Below are 21,145 nucleotides of genomic sequence, written 5' to 3'. Positions count from 1 at the left end.
CCACAAGGGGGCAATATCCCCTTCTGTTCCGGCCCGGCTGCACCAAATGATAATATAAATACATTTAATAAAGTCAAATACAAATAAGTATCCTATACTTCTCTTTTGTAAAGTAAATCTGAACAGCCGATAAGAACATCTACATCAACTATATGATTTGCCTGAGAAGCTGGACAGGACAAAAAAAAACCAAAACAAAACAAAAAAAATACTTAGCAAACTCATCCCGCGGGCCGGATAAAACCTGGCCGTACGTTTGAGACCCCTGTTTTAGATACTTGGCTGTTACGTTTGCAGGAGGGAGTTGTGACGGCACAGAACCACAAGGGGGCAATATCCCCTCCTGCTCCGGCCCGGCTGCACTAAATGATAATATAAATACATTTAATAAAGTCAAATACAAATAAGTATCCTATACTTCTCCTTTGTAAAGTAAATCTGAACAGCCGATGTGGGCATCTACATCAACTATATGATTTGCCTGAGAAGCTGGACAGGACAAAAAAAAAACCCAAAACAAAACAAAACAAATACTTAGCAAACTCATCCCGCGGGCCGGATAAAACTTGGCCGTACGTTTGACACCCCTGTTTTAGATACTTGGCTATTACGTTTGCAGGAGGGAGTTGTGACGGCACAGAACCACAAGGGGGCAATATGCCCTCTTGCTCCGGCCCGGCTGCACCAAATGATAATATAAATACGTACGTTTGACACCCCTGTTTTAGATACTTGGCGCTATCTTGGAAATGTGCTAACATGTCTTATATTAGAATGTGAAGGATTTGACTATTTTTAATGCTAACTACACATTTTGCTGGCATATACCTAATAAAATGAGTATATTGATCTTACCATCATATTTCTGCATGCAAACTATCATATAATCAGTACAGTATATCATCAGGTATGACTGTAAAGGGTTAATTATTAAGGGACACGCAATAGAGGGTGAAAGGTTTTTGCGAGTGGCAATAATCATCAAGATAAGCCAGCGGAGGGGCAATTACCATGGACACCGGAGTCAGGTGGGACAAAGACAACTCAACTCCCCTTTGGAAAAGAATGTATCAGTTCTTGGCAAGGAGGAGAAGACAGACATGAGGGAATGAACTGGCGTGTTGAAAATGTACTTCCTGTTTTGCCTTAAACCGAAAGTAAAACTGCCCATAGCATTTCTGCATCGAAATGATTCTTTGTAAGTTTTACAATATAACTAAAACAATTCTTACTTACTAAACTGTCATGTGTGATGTCTGTTGGAGTGTTTTCATGCATATTTGTACTTGCTGCCGTATTGTAATGAAGCTTGCGTCGTTAGCACGAGCTAATATGCTAACACGTCTACCAGTGTCTTTATTAGTATTATTAACTTACAACGGTTTCAGTTTCATAAATTCCTCAGTAAATTCCGCCAAAATGTCACCGTGGAGTTTTTGAGTCTGTTTAGCTGATTGGAGAGCGAGCTTCTGCAGCTACGATGACTTCCGTTTTGTTTGATCAGCCATTTTACTGCCATGTTGCAGACAATTAAAGTATGTAAAATAAACATTTACAAAATATTATATGTAAATAACTCATTTCACAACGTATATATCTGCGACTTATAGTCTGGTGTGGCTAATATACGGAGTAATACAGTAAATATTAAAAGAATTTCAAACATTGTTACATTTATTACACATTAAAAACATGTCAATGAACAAAGGTTTTAAATCCACTACTATTTTTTATTTATTTAGTCAGCTAATTTGTCAGATTGGTCCAAATAATTTAAGTGTTTCGGTCGACATACTTCTGCAGCTACGATGACTTCCGTTTTGTTTGATCAGCCGTTTTACTGCCATGTTGCAGACAATTAAAGTGTAAAATAAACATTTACAAAATAATTATGTGTAAATAACTCATTTCACAACGTATATATATCTGCGACTTATAGTCTGGTGCGGCTAATATACGGAGTAATACAGTAAATATTAAATGAATTTCAAACATTGTTACGTTTATTACACATTAAAAACATGTCAATGAACAAAGGTTTTAAATCCACTACTATTTTTATTGATGGACAGTCAGCTGATTTGTCAGATTGGTCCAAATGATTCAAGTGTTTCGGTCGACATACTTCTGCAGCTACCATGACTTCCGTTTTGTTTGATCAGCCGTTTTACTGCCATGCTGCAGACAATTAAAGTATGTAAAATAAACATTTACAAAATATTTATGTGTAAATAACTCATTTCACAACGTATACATCTGCGACTTATAGTCTTGTGCGGCTAATATACGGAGTAATACAGTAAATATTAAATGAATTTCAAACATTGTTACATTTATTACACATTAAAAACATGTCAATGAACAAAAGTTTTAAATCCACTACTATTTTTTATTTATTTAGTCAGCTAATTCGTCAGATTGGTCCAAATAATTGAAGTGTTTTGGTCGACATACTTCTGCAGCTACAATGACTTCCGTTTTGTTTGATCAGCCGTTTTACTGCCATGTTGCAGACAATTAAAGTGTAAAATAAACATTTACAAAATAATTATGTGTAAATAACTCATTTCACAACGTATATATCTGCGACTTATAGTCTGGTGCGGCTAATATACGGAGTAATACAGTAAATATTAAATTAATTTCAAACATTGTTACATTTATTACACATTAAAAACATGTCAATGAACAAAGGTTTTAAATCCACTACTATTTTTACTGATGGACAGTCAGCTGATTTGTCAGATTGGTCCAAATAATTCAAGTGTTTCGGTCGACATACTTCTGCAGCTACCATGACTTCCGTTTTGTTTGATCAGCCGTTTTACTGCCATGTTGCTGCCAATCAAAGTATGTAAATAAACATTTACAAAATATTTATGTGTAAACAACTCATTTCACAACGTATACATCTGCGACTTATAGTCTGATGCGGCTAATATACGGAGTAATACAGTAAATATTAAATGAATTTCAAACATTGTTACATTTATTACACGTTAAAAACATGTCAATGAACAAAGGTTTTAAATCCACTACTATTTTTTATTTATTTAGTCAGCTAATTTGTCAGATTGGTCCAAATAATTCAAGTGTTTCGGTCGACATACTTCTGCAGCTATGATGACTTTTGTTTTGTTTGATCAGCCGTTTTACTGCCATGTCGCAGACAATTAAAGTATGTAAATAAACATTTACAAAATATTATATGTAAATAACTCATTTCACAACGTATATATCTGCGACTTATAGTCCGGTGCGGCTAATATACGGAGTAATACAGTAAATATTAAATTAATTCCAAACATTGTTACATTTATTACACGTTAAAAACATGTCAATGAACAAAGGTTTTAAATCCACTACTATTTTTATTGATGTATAGTCAGCTAATTCGTCAGATTGGTCCAAATAATTCAAGTGCTTCGGTCGACATACTTCTGCAGCTACGATGACTTTTGTTTTGTTTGATCAGCCGTTTTACTGCCATGTTGCAGCCAATTAAAGTATGTAAAATAAACATTTACAAAATATTTATGTGTAAATAACTAATTTCACAACACATACATCTGCGACTTATAGTCTGATGTGGCTAATATACGGAGTAATACAGTAAATATTAAATGAATTTCAAACATTGTTACATTTATTACACATTAAAAACATGTCAATGAACAAAGGTTTTAAATCCACTACTATTTTTATTTATGTAGTCAGCTAATTTGTCATATTGGTCCAAATAATTCAAGTGTTTCGGTCGACATACTTCTGCAGCTACGATGACTTCCGTTTTGTTTGATCAGCCGTTTTACTGCCATGTCGCAGACAATTAAAGTATGTAAAATAAACATTTACAAAATAATTATGTGTAAATAACTCATTTCACAACGTAAATATATCTGCGACTTATAGTCTGGTGCGGCTAATATACGGAATAATACAGTAAATATTAAATGAATTTCAAACATTGTTACATTTATTACATGTTAAAAACATGTCAATGAACAAAGGTTTTAAATCCACTACTATTTTTATTGATGGACAGTCAGCTAATTTGTCAAATTGGTCCAAATAATTCAAGTGTTTCGGTCGACATACTTCTGCAGCTACCATGACTTCTGTTTTGTTTGATCAGCCGTTTTACTGCCATGTCGCAGCCAATTAAAGTATGTAAAATAAACATTTACAAAATATTATGTGTAAATAACTCATTTCACAACGTATACATCTGCGACTTATAGTCTGGTGCGGCTAATATACGGAGTAATACAGTAAATATTAAATGAATTTCAAACATTGTTACATTTATTACACATTAAAAACATGTCAATGAACAAAGGTTTTAAATCCACTACTATTTTTATTTATGTAGTCAGCTAATTTGTCATATTGGTCCAAATAATTCAAGTGTTTCGGTCGACATACTTCTGCAGCTACGATGACTTCCGTTTTGTTTGATCAGCCGTTTTACTGCCATGTCGCAGACAATTAAAGTATGTAAAATAAACATTTACAAAATAATTATGTGTAAATAACTCATTTCACAACGTAAATATATCTGCGACTTATAGTCTGGTGCGGCTAATATACGGAATAATACAGTAAATATTAAATGAATTTCAAACATTGTTACATTTATTACATGTTAAAAACATGTCAATGAACAAAGGTTTTAAATCCACTACTATTTTTATTGATGGACAGTCAGCTAATTTGTCAAATTGGTCCAAATAATTCAAGTGTTTCGGTCGACATACTTCTGCAGCTACCATGACTTCCGTTTTGTTTGATCAGCCGTTTTACCGCCATGTTGCAGACAATTAAAGTATGTAAAATAAACATTTACAAAATATTTATGTGTAAATAACTCATTTCACAACGTATATATCTGCGACTTATAGTCTGGTGCGGCTAATATACGGAATAATACAGTAAATATTAAATGAATTTCAAACATTGTTACATTTATTACACATTGAAAACATGTCAATGAAATAAAGGTTTTAAATCCACTACTATTTTTTATTTATTTAGTCAGCTAATTCGTCAGATTGGTCCAAATAATTCAAGTGTTTCGGTCGACATACTTCTGCAGCTACAATGACTTTCGTTTTGTTTGATCAGCCGTTTTACTGCCATGTTGCTGCCAATTAAAGTATGTAAAATAAACATTTACAAAATATTTATGTGTAAATAACTAATTTCACAACGTATACATCTGCGACTTATAGTCTGATGCGGCTAATATACGGAGTAATACAGTAAATAATAAATTAATTTCAAACATTGTTACATTTATTACACATTAAAAACATGTCAATGAACAAAGGTTTTAAATCCACTACTATTTTTATTTATTTAGTCAGCTAATTTGTCAGATTGGTCCAAATAATTCAAGCGTTTCGGTCGACATACTTTTGCAGCTACGATGACTTCCGTTTTGTTTGATCAGCCGTTTTACTGCCATGTTGCAGACAATTAAAGTATGTAAAATAAACATTTACAAAATATTTATGTGTAAACAACTCATTTCACAACGTATACATCTGCGACTTATAGTCTGATGCGGCTAATATACGGAAAAATACAGTAAATATTAAATGAATTTCAAACATTGTTACATTTATTACACATTAAAAACATGTCAATGAACAAAGGTTTTAAATCCACTACTATTTTTATTTATTTAGTCAGCTAATTTGTCAGATTGGTCCAAATAATTCAAGTGTTTCGGTCGACATACTTCTGCAGCTTCGATGACTTCCGTTTTGTTTGATCAGCCGTTTTACTGCCATGTCGCAGCCAATTAAAGTATGTAAAATAAACATTTACAAAATATTTATGTGTAAATAACTCATTTCACAACGTATACATCTGCGATTTATAGTCTGGTGCGGCTAATATACGGAGTAATACAGTAAATATTAAATGAATTACAAACATTGTTACATTTATTACACATTAAAAACATGTCAATGAACAAAGGTTTTAAATCCACTACTATTTTTATTGATGGACAGTCAGCTGATTTGTCAGATTGGTCCAAATAATTCAAGTGTTTCGGTCGACATACTTCTGCAGCTACGATGACTTCCGTTTTGTTTGATCAGCCGTTTTACTGCCAAGCTGCAGACAATTAAAGTGTAAAATAAACATTTACAAAATATTTATGTGTAAATAACTCATTTCACAACGTATACATCTGCGACTTATAGTCTGGTGTGGCTAATATACGGAGTAATACAGTAAATATTAAATGAATTTCAAACATTGTTACATTTATTACACATTAAAAACATGTCAATGAACAAAGGTTTTAAATCCACTACTATTTTTATTTATTTAGTCAGCTAATTTGTCAGATTGGTCCAAATAATTCAAGTGTTTCGGTCTACATACTTCTGCAGCTACGATGACTTCCGTTTTGTTTGATCAGCCGTTTTACTGCCATGTTGCAGCCAATTTAAGTATGTAAAATAAACATTTACAAATTATTTATGTGTAAATAACTCATTTTACAACGTATATATCTGCGACTTATAGTCCGGTGCGGCTAATATACGGAGTAATACAGTAAATATTAAATGAATTTCAAACATTGTTACATTTATTACACATTAAAAACATGTCAATGAACAAAGGTTTTAAATCCACTACTATTTTTATTGATGGACAGTCAGCTAATTTGTCAGATTGGTCCAAATAATTCAAGTGTTTCGGTCGACATACTTCTGCAGCTACGATGACTTTCGTTTTGTTTGATCAGCCGTTTTACTGCCATGTTGCAGCCAATTAAAGTATGTAAAATAAACATTTACAAAATATTTATGTGTAAATAACTCATTTCACAACGTATACATCTGCGACTTATAGTCTGGTGCGGCTAATATACGGAGTAATACAGTAAATATTAAATGAATTTCAAACATTGTTACATTTATTACACATTAAAAACATGTCAATGAACAAAGGTTTTAAATCCACTACTATTTTTTATTTATTTAGTCAGCTAATTTGTCAGATTGGTCCAAATAATTCAAGTGTTTCGGTCGACATATTTCTGCAGCTACGATGACTTCCGTTTTGTTTGATCAGCCGTTTTACTGCCATGTCGCAGACAATTAAAGTATGTAAAATAAACATTTACAAATAATTTATGTGTAAATAACTCATTTCACAACGTAAATATATCTGCGACTTATAGTCTGGTGCGGCTAATATACGGAATAATACAGTAAATATTAAATGAATTTCAAACATTGTTACATTTATTACACATTAAAAACATGTCAATGAACAAAGGTTTTAAATCCACTACTATTTTTATTGATGGACAGTCAGCTAATTCATCAAATTGGTCCAAATAATTCCAGTGTTTCGGTCGACATACTTCTGCAGCTACCATGACTTCCGTTTTGTTTGATCAGCCGTTTTACTGCCATGTCGCAGCCAATTAAAGTATGTAAAATAAACATTTACAAAATATTTATGTGTAAATAACTCATTTCACAACGTATACATCTGCGACTTATAGTCTGGTTCGGCTAATATACGGAGTAATACAGTAAATATTAAATGAATTTCAAACATTGTTACATTTATTACACATTAAAAACATGTCAATGAACAAAGGTTTTAAATCCACTACTATTTTTATTTATTTAGTCAGCTAATTTGTCAGATTGGTCCAAATAATTCAAGTGTTTCGGTCTACATACTTCTGCAGCTACGATGACTTCCGTTTTGTTTGATCAGCCGTTTTACTGCCATGTTGCAGACAATTAAAGTATGTAAAATAAACATTTACAAAATATTTATGTGTAAATAACTAATTTCACAACGTATATATCTGCGACTTATAGTCTGGTGTGGCTAATATACGGAGTAATACAGTAAATATTAAATGAATTTCAAACATTGTTACATTTATTACACATTAAAAACATGTCAATGAACAAATGTTTTAAATCCACTACTATTTTTTATTGATGGACAGTCAGCTAATTTGTCAGATTGGTCCAAATAATTCAAGTGTTTCGGTCGACATACTTCTGCAGCTACGATGACTTCTGTTTTGTTTGATCAGCCGTTTTACTGCCATGTTGCAGCCAATTAAAGTGTAAAATAAACATTTAAAAAATATTTATGTGTAAATAACTCATTTCACAACGTATATATCTGCGACTTATAGTCTGGTGTGGCTAATATACGGAGTAATACAGTAAATATTAAATGAATTTCAAACATTGTTACATTTATTACACATTAAAAACATGTCAATGAACAAATGTTTTAAATCCACTACTATTTTTTATTGATGGACAGTCAGCTAATTTGTCAGATTGGTCCAAATAATTCAAGTGTTTCGGTCGACATACTTCTGCAGCTACGATGACTTCCGTTTTGTTTGATCAGCCGTTTTACTGCCATGTTGCAGCCAATTAAAGTATGTAAAATAAACATTTACAAATAATTTATGTGTAAATAACTCATTTCACAATGTAAATATATCTGCGACTTATAGTCTGGTACGGCTAATATACGGAGTAATACAGTAAATATTAAATGAATTTCAAACATTGTTACATTTATTACACGTTAAAAACATGTCAATGAACAAAGGTTTTAAATCCACTACTATTTTTATTTATTTAGTCAGCTAATTTGTCAGATTGGTCCAAATAATTCAAGTGTTTCGGTCGACATACTTCTGCAGCTACGATGACTTCCGTTTTGTTTGATCAGCCGTTTTACTGCCATGTCGCAGACAATTAAAGTATGTAAAATAAACATTTACAAAATATTTATGTGTAAATAACTCATTTTACAACGTATATATCTGCAACTTATAGTCTTATGCGGCTAATATACGGAGTAATACAGTAAATATTAAATGAATTTCAAACATTGTTACATTTATTACACATTAAAAACATGTCAATGAACAAAGGTTTTAAATCCACTACTATTTTTATTGATGGACAGTCAGCTAATTTGTCAGATTGGTCCAAATAATTCAAGTGTTTCGGTCGACATACTTCTGCAGCTACGATGACTTCCGTTTTGTTTGATCAGCCGTTTTACTGCCATGTTGCAGCCAATTAAAGTATGTAAAATAAACATTTACAAAATATTATATGTAAATAACTCATTTCACAACGTATATATCTTCGACTTATAGTCTGGTGCGGCTAATATACGGAGTAATACAGTAAATATTAAATGAATTTCAAACATTGTTACATTTATTACACATTAAAAACATGTCAATGAACAAAGGTTTTAAATCCACTACTATTTTTATTTATTTAGTCAGCTAATTTGTCAGATTGGTCCAAATAATTCAAGTGTTTCGGTCGACATACTTCTGCTGTTACGATGACTTCCGTTTTGTTTGATCAGCCGTTTTACTGCCATGTTGCAGACAATTAAAGTATGTAAAATAAACATTTACAAAATATTTATGTCTAAATAACTCATTTCACAACGTATACATCTGCGACTTATAGTCTGGTGCGGCTAATATACGGAGTAATACAGTAAATATTAAATGAATTTCAAACATTGTTACATTTATTACACATTAAAAACATGTCAATGAACAAAGGTTTTAAATCCACTACTATTTTTATTGATGGACAGTCAGCTAATTTGTCAGATTGGTCCAAATAATTCAAGTGTTTCGGTCGACATACTTCTGCAGCTACGATGACTTCCGTTTTGTTTGATGAGCCGTTTTACTGCCATGCTGCAGACAATTAAAGTATGTAAATCAACATTTACAAAATATTTATGCGTAAATAACTAATTTCACAACGTATACATCTGCAACTTATAGTCTGATGCGGCTAATATACGGAGTAATACAGTAAATATTAAATGAATTTCAAACATTGTTACATTTATTACACATTAAAAACATGTCAATGAACAAAGGTTTTAAATCCACTACTATTTTTATTGATGGACAGTCAGCTAATTTGTCAGATTGGTCCAAATAATTCAAGTGTTTCGGTCGACATACTTCTGCAGCTACCATGACTTCCGTTTTGTTTGATCAGCCATTTTACTGCCATGTTGCAGCCAATTAAAGTATGTAAAATAAACATTTACAAAATATTATATGTAAATAACTCATTTCACAACGTATATATCTGCGACTTATAGTCTGGTGCGGCTAATATACGGAGTAATACAGTAAATATTAAAAGAATTTCAAACATTGTTACATTTATTACACAATAAAAGCATGTCAATGAACAAAGGTTTTAAATCCACTACTATTTTTATTGATGGACAGTCAACTAATTTGTCAGATTGGTCCAAATAATTAGTGTTTCAGTCGACATACTTCTGCAGCTACGATGACTTCCGTTTTGTTTGATCAGCCGTTTTACTGCCATGTTGCAGACAATTAAAGTGTAAAATAAACATTTACAAAATATTTATGTGTAAATAACTAATTTCACAACGTATACATCTGCGACTTATAGTCTGATGCGGCTAATATACGGAGTAATACAGTAAATATTAAATTAATTTCAAACATTGTTACATTTATTACACATTAAAAACATGTCAATGAACAAAGGTTTTAAATCCACTACTATTTTTATTTATTTAGTCAGCTAATTCGTCAGACTGGTCCAAATAATTCAAGTGTTTCGGTCGACATACTTCTGCAGCTACGATGACTTCCGTTTTGTTTGATCAGCCGTTTTACTGCCATGTTGAAGACAATTAAAGTGTAAAATAAACATTTACAAAATATTTATGTGTAAATAACTAATTTCACAACGTATACATCTGCGACTTATACGGAGTAATACAGTAAATATTAAATGAATTTCAAACATTGTTACATTTATTACACAATAAAAGCATGTCAATGAACAAAGGTTTTAAATCCACTACTATTTTTATTGATGGACAGTCAGCTAATTTGTCAGATTGGTCCAAATAATTAAAGTGTTTCGGTCGACATACTTTTGCAGCTACGATGACTTCTGTTTTGTTTGATCAGCCGTTTTACTGCCATGTTGCAGCCAATTAAAGTATGTAAATAAATATTTACAAAATATTTATGTGTAAATAACTAATTTCACAACGCATACATCTGCGACTTATAGTCTGGTGTGGCTAATATACGGAGTAATACAGTAAATATTAAATGAATTTCAAACATTGTTACATTTATTACACATTAAAAACATGTCAATGAACAAAGGTTTTAAATCCACTACTATTTTTATTTATTTAGTCAGCTAATTTGTCAGATTGGTCCAAATAATTCAAGTGTTTCGGTCGACATACTTCTGCAGCTACGATGACTTCCGTTTTGTTTGATCAGCCGTTTTACTGCCATGCTGCAGACAATTAAAGTATGTAAATAAACATTTACACAATATTTATGCGTAAATAACTAATTTCACAATGTATACATCTGCGACTTATAGTCTGGTGCGGCTAATATACGGAGTAATACAGTAAATATTAAAAGAATTTCAAACATTGTTACATTTATTACACAATAAAAGCATGTCAATGAACAAAGGTTTTAAATCCACTACTATTTTTATTGATGGACAGTCAGCTGTTTTGTCAGATTGGTCCAAATAATTCAAGTGTTTCGGTCTACATACTTCTGCTGTTACGATGACTTCCGTTTTGTTTGATCAGCCGTTTTACTGCCATGTCGCAGACAATTAAAGTATGTAAAATAAACATTTACAAAATATTTATGTGTAAATAACTCATTTCACAACGTATACATCTGCGACTTATAGTCTGGTGCGGCTAATATACGGAGTAATACAGTAAATATTAAATGAATTTCAAACATTGTTACATTTATTACACGTTAAAAACATGTCAATGAACAAAGGTTTTAAATCCACTACTATTTTTATTGATGGACAATCAGCTAATTTGTCAGATTGGTCCGAATAATTCAAGTGTTTCGGTCGACATACTTCTGCAGCTACGATGACTTCCGTTTTGTTTGATCAGCCGTTTTACTGCCATGTTGCAGACAATTAAAGTATGTAAAATAAACATTTACAAAATATTATGTCTAAATAACTCATTTCACAACGTATATATCTGTGACTTATAGTCTGATGCGGCTAATATACGGAGTAATACAGTAAATATTAAATTAATTTCAAACATTGTTACATTTATTACACGTTAAAAACATGTCAATGAACAAAGGTTTTAAATCCACTACTATTTTTATTGATGGACAGTCAGCTAATTTATCAGATTGGTCCAAATAATTCAAGTGTTTCGGTCGACATACTTCTGCAGCTACCATGACTTCCGTTTTGTTTGATCAGCCGTTTTACTGCCATGTTGCTGTCAATTAAAGTATGTAAAATAAACATTTACAAAATATTTATGTGTAAATAACTAATTTCACAACGTATATATCTGCGACTTATAGTCTGGTGCGGCTAATATACGGAGTAATACAGTAAATATTAAATGAATTTCAAACATTGTTACATTTATTACACATTAAAAACATGTCAATGAACAAAGGTTTTAAATCCACTACTATTTTTATTGATGGACAATCAGCTGATTTGTCGGATTGGTCCAAATAATTCAAGTGTTTGGGTCGACATACTTCTGCAGCTACCATGACTTCCGTTTTGTTTGATCAGCCGTTTTACTGCCATGTTGCAGCCAATTCAAGTATGTAAAATAAACATTTACAAAATCTTTATGTGTAAATAACTCATTTCACAACGTATACATCTGCGACTTATAGTCTGGTGTGGCTAATATACGGAGTAATACAGTAAATATTAAAAGAATTTCAAACATTGTTACATTTATTACACAATAAAAGCATGTCAATGAACAAAGGTTTTAAATCCACTACTATTTTTATTGATGGACAGTCAGCTGTTTTGTCAGATTGGTCCAAATAATTAAAGTGTTTCGGTCGACATACTTCTGCAGCTACGATGACTTCCGTTTTGTTTGATCAGCCGTTTTACTGCCATGTTGCTGCCAATTAAAGTATGTAAAATAAACATTTACAAAATATTTATGTGTAAATAACTCATTTCACAACGTATACATCTGTGACTTATAGTCTGGTGTGGCTAATATACGGAGTAATACAGTAAATATTAAATGAATTTCAAACATTGTTACATTTATTACACATTAAAAACATGTCAATGAACAAAGGATTTAAATCCACTACTGTTTTTATTTATTTAGTCAGCTAATTTGTCAGATTGGTCCAAATAAAGTGTTTCGGTCGACATACTTCTGCAGCTACGATGACTTCCGTTTTGTTTGATCAGCCGTTTTACTGCCATGTTGCAGACAATAAAGTGTAAAATAAACATTTACAAAATATTTATGTGTAAATAATTAATTTCACAACGTATATATCTGTGACTAATATACGGAGTAATAGAGTAAATATTAAATGAATTTCAAACATTGTTACATTTATTACACATTAAAAACATGTCAATGAACAAAGGTTTTAAATCCGCTACTATTTTTATTCATTTAGTCAGCTAATTTGTCAGATTGGTCCAAATAATTCAAGTGTTTTGGTCGACATACTTTGTTTGTTTTTTTAACTTAAATTTAAATATTTTTTTGTAACGCCGGAGTGGAAAAAAATGTGCTTTTTTTTTGGAATAAATATTGATGTTAGTCAGCTAGCGAGCAGCGCTAACCTCTATCTGCTGCAAACACAGCAAGGTCCTTGATGCTATCAAGGCAATTGAAGCTGCTTTAATCATTGGGAACACACACACACACACACACACACACACACACACACACACACACACACACACACACACACACACGCACACACGCGCACACACACAATCCAATCAGTCATAAGCGGGGTTATTGATTGATGTAATCTTATTAGTGAAGGTGCTGCGACGTGATTGGCTGCCTTTGTCAGCGACATGTGTTGCTCTTAACTGATGATTGGTGACCACTTTCATCTCATCTCTGGGCCAGGTCTCAGATCAGCACCCAGCTGGAGGTTCTGAAGGTTCGGCGTGGATAAGACAAGACGGCCGCTGTTACAGCCATCGTTAAAAAGACCGTCATTAATAAAGCGTAAAAACGTACGAGATGATGAAGTTAGTAGTCGTTACCTTTCTTTACTTCTGACGAGGGGCGGAGCTACAAGACAATAAGTGGTTTAAAGGCTGCAAACTGTTCTCCTCCTTATTACATACTTCTTGTTGCCATGACAACAGCTGCGTGACGTTTATCCTCCTCCAGTGTCTTTTATTACAATCTGCTATTTTCATACCTTCCACTTAATCCTCGACTTTCTGACATCTTCTTTTTTCCACTTTTCTGATTTCTCTGGCCTAAAAGGCCTGAATTTGCAACGTCTCCGAAAAGTCGCTGCAAAAGTTGCAATGTTTTTTTTTTTTTAAATAACATAAAATCAATCAACTCATTTGTGGTCATTTTCAATCCGTCAACATCTTGATCACTTTGTGAGTTGTCGGAGGCAGATATTTACATATATCCGAATTTAAGTTGTACTTCTTTCATTTCTTAGTCATATTTGAAAACAGCTCGTGTTTTCCATTTCTTCTCTTGATGCTCTGTCAGCAAGTATACTGTGTGTGTTAACCTTGAGTTCTTTAGAATGTGTTTTGACTAGCATTTGTTTTGTCTATAGAGATGGGACGAGAGAGAGAGGGTGGTGGGATCGGGAAGACAGACCATTTTGGGAGGCGCAATAGAATGTTCGAGGGTTAGACTGGTCTCAATCAATGTACAGGTAAAAGCCAGTAAATTAGAATATTTTGAAAAACTTGATTTATTTCAGTAATTGCATTCAAAAGGTGTAACTTGTACATTATATTTATTCATTGCACACAGACTGATGCATTCAAATGTTTATTTCATTTAATTTTGATGATTTGAAGTGGCAACAAATGAAAATCCCAAATTCCGTGTGTCACAAAATTAGAATATTACTTAAGGCTAATACAAAAAAGGGATTTTTAGAAATGTTGGCCAACTGAAAAGTATGAAAATGAAAAATATGAGCATGTACAATACTCAATACTTGGTTGGAGCTCCTTTTGCCTCAATTACTGCGTTAATGCGGCGTGGCATGGAGTCGATGAGTTTCTGGCACTGCTCAGGTGTTATGAGAGCCCAGGTTGCTCTGATAGTGGCCTTCAACTCTTCTGCGTTTTTGGGTCTGGCATTCTGCATCTTCCTTTTCACAATACCCCACAGATTTTCTATGGGGCTAAGGTCAGGGGAGTTGGCGGGCCAATTTAGAACAGAAATACCATGGTCCGTAAACCAGGCACGGGTAGATTTTGCGCTGTGTGCAGGCGCCAAGTCCTGTTGGAACTTGAAATCTCCATCTCCATAGAGCAGGTCAGCAGCAGGAAGCATGAAGTGCTCTAAAACTTGCTGGTAGACGGCTGCGTTGACCCTGGATCTCAGGAAACAGAGTGGACCGACACCAGCAGATGACATGGCACCCCAAACCATCACCCAACCATGCAAATTTTGCATTTCCTTTGGAAATCGAGGTCCCAGAGTCTGGAGGAAGACAGGAGAGGCACAGGATCCACGTTGCCTGAAGTCTAGTGTAAAGTTTCCACCATCAGTGATGGTTTGGGGTGCCATGTCATCTGCTGGTGTCGGTCCACTCTGTTTCCTGAGATCCAGGGTCAACGCAGCCGTCTACCAGCAAGTTTTAGAGCACTTCATGCTTCCTGCTGCTGACCTGCTCTATGGAGATGGAGATTTCAAGTTCCAACAGGACTTGGCGCCTGCACACAGCGCAAAATCTACCCGTGCCTGGTTTACGGACCATGGTATATGCCAGACCCAAAAACGCAGAAGAGTTGAAGGCCACTATCAGAGCAACCTGGGCTCTCATAACACCTGAGCAGTGCCAGAAACTCATCGACTCCATGCCACGCCGCATTAACGCAGTAATTGAGGCAAAAGGAGCTCCAACCAAGTATTGAGTATTGTACATGCTCATATTTTTCATTTTCATACTTTTCAGTTGGCCAACATTTCTAAAAATCCCTTTTTTGTATTAGCCTTAAGTAATATTCTAATTTTGTGACACACGGAATTTGGGATTTTCATTTGTTGCCACTTCAAATCATCAAAATTAAATGAAATAAACATTTGAATGCATCAGTCTGTGTGCAATGAATAAATATAATGTACAAGTTACACCTTTTGAATGCAATTACTGAAATAAATCAAGTTTTTCAAAATATTCTAATTTACTGGCTTTTACCTGTATATTGGCAAAGCTTTGAGAATATACAACAAAATACCTATTCTGTCTCTGGTGGTTTTTCAACTCAGCTTTAAGTGTCGTAAAGAGCTTGGGAGCGAATTGTGACTTGAATTCCCTGGGAGGGACAACTGGTCCAAAACGCAACAATTTGGGGGCTCGTCCGGGCGACACGCTGAGAATTGGACACCTCTTACACTCTTCTGGACAGACTCACTAGTGGCCAAACAAAAACAAGGTAAGCAGAGCCTTTTTCTAAAATCTGCTTTAGGAGTCTGTCTTGAAGTATGTAAGTCCAACACTGTTTGTACCCCAGACACAGAGTGGACATTTTGATGGATTAATTGCATTTCTCCCTTGTCCGCCATTACATAAAAAGCTGTAAATAAGTGGTCATCTCGCGTCATTGTGTCTCGACTACCGTGACGGGCAGTTTCATTGACGAATAAACTAATAGTTGGGTGTAGCTCACCCTGGGTCATTGGTCGTCGCCTAAACGAGTAAGGGTTTCCAGACCCTTCGTCTGGGACGAAAAATTCTGAGGTAAGGGTTTCCAGACCCTTCGTCTGGGACGAAAAATTCTGAGGTAAGGGGTTCCAGACCCTTCGTCTGGGACGAAAAATTCTGAGGTAAGGGGTTCCAGACCCTTCGTCTGGGACGAAAAATTCTGAGGTAAAAGACACAATGGCTACGGAGTGTGACAGACAGGAATGTGACGGCGGATGGGGGAAATGTGATGAATGGCTACCGTTTAATGATCAATTGAATGTGCTTTTGGTGACAATGGAATCAGCGGGAAGAGACAAAAAGGAACGAAGTAAAAACTGTTTCCTCTTCAGAAGTCAGTCCAAGTTCACGCATTCTTTTTGTTTCTAAATTACAACAGGAAGTGGGGCGGGATAAAAAAAGGTGGACTCTGATTGGCTGGTGTCGCGGACATATCCGCCATGTTTGTTAACGTGATACGATAACAAGGTCAGATCTTAAACGTTACTAACGGCATACTTGCCAACCTTGAGACCTCCGATTTCGGGAGGTGGGGTGTGGGGTCGGGGGTGGAGTATTATGGAGTATTATGTGGTTACCCTGCCGAGTTCTACAGAGCACATGCACATGCACTGACACCAGGAGCTAAGAAGATCCATGCACTGACACCAGGAGCTAAGACGATCCATGCACTGACACCAGGAGCTAAGAAGATCCATGCACTGACACCAGGAGCTAAGAAGATCCATGCACTGACACCAGGAGCTAAGAAGATCCATGCTCTGACACCAGGAGCTAAGAAGATCCATGCACTGACACCAGGAGCTAAGAAAATCCATGCACTGACACCAGGAGCTAAGAAGATCCATGCACTGATATCAGGAGCTAAGAAGATCCATGCACTGACACCAGGAGCTAAGAAGATCCATGCTCTGACACCAGGAGCTAAGAAGATCCATGCACTGACACCAGGAGCTAAGAAGATCCATGCACTGATATCAGGAGCTAAGAAGATCCATGCACTGATACCAGGAGCTAAGAGGCTTCATTGAGAGCTGCATGATGGAGGGAATGATGGAGTCCACACACTGCAGCAGTGCTTGGCGTCCATGACAGAGTCTTCTCATCTACTCGTCAATCACTGGCAGCCATTGTTGGACAAAGAAAGGACTTTACAAGTCACACTGGACAGAAAGACAAAAAGTCTTTATGAGCTCGTCTGCATGGAAGTCATTGATGGAAACACCTGAAGGACGAAGAAGCTTCTAGACAAAGACTCTGTTCAACCTGACACCTTTTCTCTTGTCTCACTTCACCATCTTTCATGTTTTGTTCAACTGGAGGACTCTTTCAATGTATGTTATGATATCATGTGCGATACAAGCAGTCCTGCAGCGTGTTTACTTGCGTGTGATATCATGTGCGATACAAGCAGTCCTGCAGAGTGTTTATTTGTGTGTGATATCATGTGCAATACAAGCGGTCCTGCAGCGTGTTAACTTGTGTGATATAATGTGCAATACAAGTAGTCCTGCAGCGTGATTGTGTGTGATATCATGTGCGATACAAACAGTCCTGCAGCGTGCTTACTTGTGTGTGATACAAGCAGTCCTACAGCGCGTTTACTTGTGTGTGATATCATGTGCGATACAAGCAGTCCTGCAGCGTGTTAACTTGTGTGTGATATCATGTGTGATACAAGCAGTCCTGCAGCATGTTAACTTGTGTGTGATATCATGTGTGATACAAGCAGTCCTTCAGCATGTTAACTTGTGTGTGATATCATGTGCGATACAAGCAGTCCTGCAGCGTGTTTACTTGTGTGTGATACAAGCAGTCCTGCAGCGCATTTACTTGTGTGTAATATGTGTGATACAAGCAGTCCTGCAGTGACTTGTGTACGATATCATGTGCGATACAAGCAGTCCTGCAGAGTGTTGACTTGTGTGTGATATCATATGCAATACAAGCAGTTCTGCAGTGTGTTTACTTGTGTGTGATATCATGTGCGATACAATCAGTCCTGCAGTATTGACTTGTGTGTGATGTCATGTGAGATACAAGCAGTGCTGCAGCGTGTTTACTTGCGTGTGATATCATGTGCGATACAAGCAGTCCTGCAGCGCGTTTACTTGTGTGTGATATCATGTGTGATACAAGCAGTCCTGCAGCGTGTTTACTTGTGTGTGATATCATGTGCAATACAAGCAGTCCTGCAGCGTGATTGTGTGTGATATCATGTGCGATACAAACAGTCCTGCAGCGTGCTTACTTGTGTGTGATATCATGTGCAATACAAGCAGTCCTGCAGCGTGATTGTGTGTGATACCATATGCAATACAAGCAGTTCTGCAGTGTGTTTACTTGTGTGTGATATCATGTGCGATACAAGAAGTCCTGCAGTATGTTTACTTGTGTGTGACATCATGTGCGATACAAGCAGTCCTGCAGCCTGTTTACTTGTGTGTGATATCATGTGCGATACAAGCAGTCCTGCAGCGCGTTTACTTGTGTGTGATATCATGTGTGATACAAGCAGTCCTGCAGTATTGACTTGTGTGTGATATCATGTGCGATACAAGCAGCGCTGCAGCGTGTTTACTTGTGTGTGATATCATGTGCGATACAAGCAGTCTTGCAGCGTGTTTACTTGCGTGTGATATCATGTCCTATACAAGCAGTCCTTCAGCATGTTTACTTGCGTGTGATATCATATGCGATACAAGCAGTCCTGCAGTGTGTTTACTTGTGTGTGATATCATATGTGATACAAGCAGTCCTGCAGCATGTTTACTTGTGTGTGATATCATGTGCGATACAAGCAGTCCTGCAGCGTGTTTACTTGTGTGTGATATCATATGTGATACAAGCAGTCCTGCAGAGTGTTAACTTGTGTGATATAATGTGCAATACAAGTAGTCCTGCAGCGTGATTGTGTGTGATATCATGTGTGATACAAGCAGTCCTGCAGCGTGTTTACTTGTGTGTGATATCATGTGCGATACAAGCAGCCCTGCAGCGTGTTTACTTGTGTGTGATATCATGTGCGATACAAGCAGTGCTGCAGCGTGTTTACTTGTGTGTGATATCATGTGTGATACAAGCAGTCCTGCAGTGTTGACTTGTGTGCGATATCATATGCGATACAAGCAGTTCTGCAGTGTGTTTACTTGTGTGTGATATCATGTGCGATACAAGCAGTCTTGCAGCGCGTTTACTTGTGTGTGATATCATGTGTGATACAAGCAGTCCTGCAACGTGTTTACTTGTGTGTGATATCATGTGTGATACAGGCGGTCCTGCAGCGTGTTTACTTGTGTGTGATATCATGTGTGATACAAGCAGTCCTGCAGTGTGTTTACTTGTGTGTGATATCATGTGCGATACAATCAGTCCTGCAGTATTGACTTGTGTGTGATGTCATGTGAGATACAAGCAGTGCTGCAGCGTGTTTACTTGCGTGTGATATCATGTGCGATACAAGCAGTCCTGCAGCGCGTTTACTTGTGTGTGATATCATGTGCGATACAAGCAGTCCTGCAGTGTGTTTACTTGTGTGTGATATCATATGTGATACAAGCAGTCCTGCAGAGTGTTTACTTGTGTGTGATATCATGTGCAATACAAGCGGTCCTGCAGCGTGTTAACTTGTGTGATATAATGTGCAATACAAGTAGTCCTGCAGCGTGATTGTGTGTGATATCATGTGCGATACAAACAGTCCTGCAGCGTGCTTACTTGTGTGTGATATCATGTGCGAAACAAGCAGTCCTGCAGCGTGTTTACTTGTGTGTGATATCATGTGCGAAACAAGCAGTCCTGCAGCGTGCTTACTTGTGTGTGATATCATGTGTGATACAAGTAGTCCTGCAGCGCGTTTACTTGCGTGTGATATCATGTGCGATACAAGCAGTCCTGCAGCGCGTTTACTTGTGTGTGATATCATGTGCGATACAAGCAGTCCTGCAGTGTGTTTACTTGTGTGTGATATCATATGTGATACAAGCAGTCCTGCAGAGTGTTTACTTGTGTGTGATATCATGTGCAATACAAGCGGTCCTGCAGCGTGTTAACTTGTGCGATATAATGTGCAATACAAGTAGTCCTGCAGCGTGATTGTGTGTGATATCATGTGCGATACAAACAGTCCTGCAGCGTGCTTACTTGTGTGTGATATCATGTGTGATACAAGCAATCCTGCAGTGTTGACTTGTGTGCGATACCATGTGCGATACAAGCAGTCGTGCAGTGTTGACTTGTGTGTGATATCATGCGCGATACAAGCAGTCCTGCAGAGTGTTGACTTGTGTGTGATATCATATGCAATACAAGCAGTTCTGCAGTGCGATTACTTGTGTGTGATATCTT

At 36.0% G+C, this 21,145-nt stretch overlaps 1 protein-coding gene across 2 annotated transcripts in view; it reads right to left on the bottom strand.

Annotated features, from left to right (window-relative positions):
• phf14 (PHD finger protein 14) overlaps nt 1-21,145 on the bottom strand; it is a 172,956-nt gene that overhangs the window by 18,550 nt on the left and 133,261 nt on the right. The gene's annotated exons all lie outside the window — the stretch shown is intronic.

This window comes from Nerophis lumbriciformis, linkage group LG21, assembly GCF_033978685.3.
Source record: "Nerophis lumbriciformis linkage group LG21, RoL_Nlum_v2.1, whole genome shotgun sequence".
Taxonomy (NCBI): Eukaryota; Metazoa; Chordata; class Actinopteri; order Syngnathiformes; family Syngnathidae; genus Nerophis; species Nerophis lumbriciformis.
The sequence above is the reverse complement of the archived record's forward strand: the minus strand, read 5'-3'. Positions and strand labels throughout refer to the sequence as shown.